The following is a 5511-nucleotide window of genomic DNA, read 5'->3' on the forward strand; positions in this document are numbered from 1 at the left end:
AATTGATGAAAATCCATAGTTGAATTAAAAACCGGGCCACGCCCCCGGTCCTGGGTACGCCAATGGACCGGACTCTTTTATGTTAGCCACCATGTATAAACCCCATCGTGACCCCCTAAAGAACCACCAACCGGAATTTTTTCAGAATTGACAGACAAATCATATGTCAATGGGGATTTCTGGATAAGCCAATTTTGCTTACAAAAAATATAGTACTTATTTCTGTCAGATGAAGTGATTGAGCGATTGGGGAAACTTCCACAAAATGACTCAATTCCTAGTGATACCTTCGAGAGTCTGACAGTGTTCTCATAGAAAATTTTGTACAATAAAGGCTTCCGAATTTGCAAACCTCCGTATTCATATAATTTTTCTTATTTTTTCCAATTCAATATTTCGTAAAATTAAATTTTTTTTATCAAAAATTTCATCACAATGATCGAGGGCAGAAATAATCGATCCTACTGCAATAAAGTTAACAAGACGAACGCACAATAATTTTCAGGGTATGTTCTTAAGTAAACATTAAGTATCTAACAGCAAATCGAAAATTTAAAAATCTTTGTCAGAAAGCACTTTATTCAGTTAATAAATTTAAAAGTATTATCACTACTTGTTTCCTGTTAAAATCTCTTTGGTCTCTCGGACATTCTCGACGTATCACCGCCTTCAATGAAGTGTTGTTTTTTTTTAGAAACGTTTGCAATTGGGGAATTGAAATCTCATTCTTCGATAAAAAATGCAAGCAGGAATTAGAAATCAATTTGAGAAATTTTCCAGAAATAGGTATCTCCGAGGTTATCTCCTATGCCCTCCACTAATACAATTTGTAATGATCAATTTAAGTGTTTTCTCCGAATTTTCGGTTGAAACATCCAAAATACTGATAGGCAATTCTTGATGGTTTACCTGGAAATTGTGACATGGTTCTTTGAAAATTGCTGAAGGATTATTTCTAATTTGTCCATGTCCCTATTGTTATGGAATTTCGTTCAACTAAACGAATTTTGAAAATCACTTAGAGGATTCCTTCCAAGAATTTCGCATTACTTTTTCATTAACGAGAAATATCGAGTAGTTTGAAGCTCTAGCAATTTTATAAAAGCCGAAAGGCCATGAGAATATCTTCACTCAGTTTCTACGCTTAGAGCCGCTTCAACTAAGTGTTTAACTTTTGAAATATTAGTTTCACCAGTGAATTTCTCATAATGTACACAGACGAAGAATACTATGCTATTCAGACTTATATAATGGAACACTTGGAAAGTTTGATTGAAATCCAGTGTTATTCAGCGAATATTCCATTTCAACATTTCATGATATATCATGACAATGCGGAATTGAGATCAAGACAGGTAGATATTTTTTTTTTATTTTAGGAATGTTCTACTACTTATATTGTTTATATTCTTATTGTATATATCTCGTGAGCCACTATTTTCAATTTTCAATTTGCGTATTGGGTAGATAAGTATGTAGATGTACAGAGTGTTCTTACCGAATAAGTGTGATAACCTAGGGGGTGATTCTGCATGAAAATATGGGAGAATTTCACAGTTTGCTGTATAATTGTTATAAATTTTTTATTCAGAATTCCTTCCCACATTTTGAAACTGTAATAAGTACCGCTAGAGTGCCATCTTTATCATTGCTTTTTGGATATTGGATTACTTTATTTTTAGTTTCCTCAATCCTGGTACATAAAATAATACCTAGTTGTTATATAGTATATAGACCATTGGACCACAGTTGTTCTCTCTGCTACATATGAACTTTTTGCCTGGGGATTAAAATTGCTACTTTAGTCTCTGTAGATTAATAATTTACTGTAATCGATTATCCAGTAACAGAATATGAAATTAACTTCTACTTCTCCAAATATTATATTGAAATATTTTTACAGCTTCAAGTGGATTTGCTCATCATCAAATACATGGGCTTAAGGTTTGGCTTTAAAAAAAGACGAATTGGTCGAGGATGTTGATATTCCTTCAGCTAGAACAATATTGGAATTGTAAATTAGGGTACCTGTGAGTATAAAAGCTCAGAAATGATGTATGAAGACTCGTGGTGAATTCTTCAAATGTGTTCAAAAAAAACATTCATTCAATATTATTTGTTACAAGTCAAAATGTCTGTTATAACTCATTGATTCTTTCATGGCTGCTTGTTCAATTGTAAAAATCTGTAATTTCTTACTTATCAGTCATATTTTTATTGTGCTATTTTCATATCTTGAAGAATGTTTCAATATATATTTTCGTAACTGTTTGAATAGTTTTTTCGAATTGTTTCAAATCAATGATTTTTTATTAGGTGTGTAATTCTCATATGGAATAGATTTCAAATTGTCTATCCGGTTATCCTTTCGTTTAAGAGAAGAGATTTTGCATTTGAATTATTGATGTACGTACTAGCCATGTATGCATTAGCAAATAAATTGATATAATAATAGCTCGTGTTTTTGAATTACTCTTAACTTTACCCTTCCTATCAATATCATGATTCAATTGATGAAAATCCATAGTTGAATTAAAAACCGGGCCACGCCCCCGGTCCTGGGTACGCCAATGGACCGGACTCTTTTATGTTAGCCACCATGTATAAACCCCATCGTGACCCCCTAAAGAACCACCAACCGGAATTTTTTCAGAATTGACAGACAAATCATATGTCAATGGGGATTTCTGGATAAGCCAATTTTGCTTACAAAAAATATAGTACTTATTTCTGTCAGATGAAGTGATTGAGCGATTTGGGAAACTTCCACAAAATGACTCAATTCCTAGTGATACCTTCGAGAGTCTCGTTTTCGAGAGTCTGACAGTGTTCTCATAGAAAATTTTGTACAATAAAGGCTTCCGAATTTGGAAACCTCCGTATTCATATAATTTTTCTTATTTTTTCCCATTCAATATTTCGTAAAATTAAATTTTATTTATCAAAAATTTCATCACAATGATCGAGGGCAGAAATAATCGATCCTACTGCAATAAAGTTAACAAGACGAACGCACAATAATTTTCAGGGTATGTTCTTAAGTAAACATTAAGTATCTAACAGCAAATCGAAAATTTAAAAATCTTTGTCAGAAAGCACTCTATTCAATTAATAAATTTAAAAGTATTATCACTACTTGTTTCCTGTTAAAATCTCTTTGGTCTCTCGGACATTCTCGACGTATCACCGCCTTCAATGAAGTGTTGTTTTTTTTTAGAAACGTTTGCAATTGGGGAATTGAAATCTCATTCTTCGATAAAAAATGCAAGCAGGAATTAGAAATCAATTTGAGAAATTTTCCAGAAATAGGTATCTCCGAGGTTATCTCCTATGCCCTCCACTAATACAATTTGTAATGATCAATTTAAGTGTTTTCTCCGAATTTTCGGTTGAAACATCCAAAATACTGATAGGCAATTCTTGATGGTTTACCTGGAAATTGTGACATGGTTCTTTGAAAATTGCTGAAGGATTATTTCTAATTTGTCCATGGGAACGCTGCTGTCTTGTTGATGGGTACCGTGTTGTCTGCAGGTTCACAGAACTGGATCAGCTGATTTGGAAACACTAATTCGCACTGGAAATGGTTTCTTGAATGATGTATGATTTGTTTGATTCGAAGGACCTGAGTTGTTGTTTGAGTTTGATATCGCTTGGTTCATATCGGGCTCGAAGCGACCATGTTCGATCTACTTGTGAATTGAGTTGAATAAAAAAACACTGAATAACCTTATATCATTATTCGTTGGATTTGGTTACATGAGTGATGTGAATGAATAGACTTCTTAATCTAGAATGACGCTGTGTGGTACTGATACGGCCCCTATATTCGTGGACAGTACGGAATGTATATGCGCATGGTACATATAAGTTAAGATTTGAATGTAAACAATACATATGATGTTGCTGCTTTACCTACATGTATCATGGGTGAATCATATTTTCAATAAATATAAATGTTAAAATATCCGTAGGCTGATTAACTAATGAGAAAAAAGTCATCAGTCAGATCATTGAAAATTCCGCGCGCCGTATAAATGCATGAGCGCGCTCTGACTGACGGTCTTTCCACTGCTAGACATGCAGCTGACGATCATTTTGGTATTTCCATATATGTATGTAAGAAATAATATGAAGCTGTTTTCATTCGGGATGAAATAACTTGATTTTCAAATTTTTTTCCCCAGTTCACGAGCTCGACTGACATATTTTCCACCCTCACTTCACTGTTTTGTTTCTAATTAACATTAATATTACATATGAAAAATTTCAGCCGGGATAAAATCACTTGAAATTTTGCATTTTTTCCCAAGTTCCGCCGCCTCCCACGCCCGCACCCACCGATGGTATTGAAGCTGACGGTCGGTTTCGTCATTTGCAATGTGACTACAACCTACAGTATTAAATTCAGCCGGGATGAAATTCCTTGAAAAAAAGCCCCGGCCTCCCGGACTATATGTTTCTTCATTTATTTATTCATCGTTGTTGTCTCCGAATAAATTTTACTTAATCAATCATGTTTTTCCGGTAATAAATTGAAATGATTCCTCAGAATATTATGAAATATGAATATGCAATAAGTGGGACAAAAAACCAATTTGATTACAATGTAGGTACGATTTTTCTGAAGATTAGAGGAATTCCAATATTCAATTTGATATTTCCCTGGAGTTTCCTTTGAGCGAAATGACGTGCGGGATAATGAAATCTACTGAATCTCATTGAAAACTTACTGCTCTCTTCAAATTTCTCAATCAAATTCCAAAATTTTAATTTACAGGGTGTTGAATTCCAGCTTGGAAGAAGTGCCATCATTTTCAATTACCGACCCGGAATTTTTTGGGAAATTAAATATGAATCTATCGACCTGTGTTAGTAAATCATATATTCCAAATATCAACTGACTATACTGGTTGGTTCAAAAGTTATGAGAAATTAAAATTTTAGTTGAATACATGAAGCACCCTGTACCTCGGTTATGGATTTGATTAGACCTATCTAATATGGGTTTTTTGGACTCGCCTGGGGTAGCTCTAGCTCAGGTTACCGTATGTTCATTTACCACAGAAACATCCTGTATGTTCGCATTTTTCGACATGAGATCTAAGGGCTCGTGCCAGTGTGGGTGCAATTTGGTTTAAGCTAACACCAATAGATTATAAAAACTGCACCTTGCAGCACTAGTTTTAACAATAGAAAAACCTTTAAAAAAGCACTAGTTGACAATCTGTGATAAACATTCCAATTCGACGCGCTCAGGTACTTATGCAGCTACAGTAGATTTTTGGTGATATTTGAATTTTGAAGTGTTCTACTTTGTGTAAAAAGTATAACTTTTGGAATCCCCCATTATTTTCTAGTACGCCAATGTATTGGAATAAAGATGTAAATAAATGGAAATCATTTTAATGCAATCCTATATTAACCTTCACAAGTTGATTCCAAATGTACAAGAATATCAATAACATTTTTTATTGAACATTTGACCACTTCGGAATATGTGTTATTACG

Source organism: Coccinella septempunctata, chromosome 2 (genome assembly GCF_907165205.1).
Source record: "Coccinella septempunctata chromosome 2, icCocSept1.1, whole genome shotgun sequence".
NCBI classification, from domain to species: Eukaryota; Metazoa; Arthropoda; class Insecta; order Coleoptera; family Coccinellidae; genus Coccinella; species Coccinella septempunctata.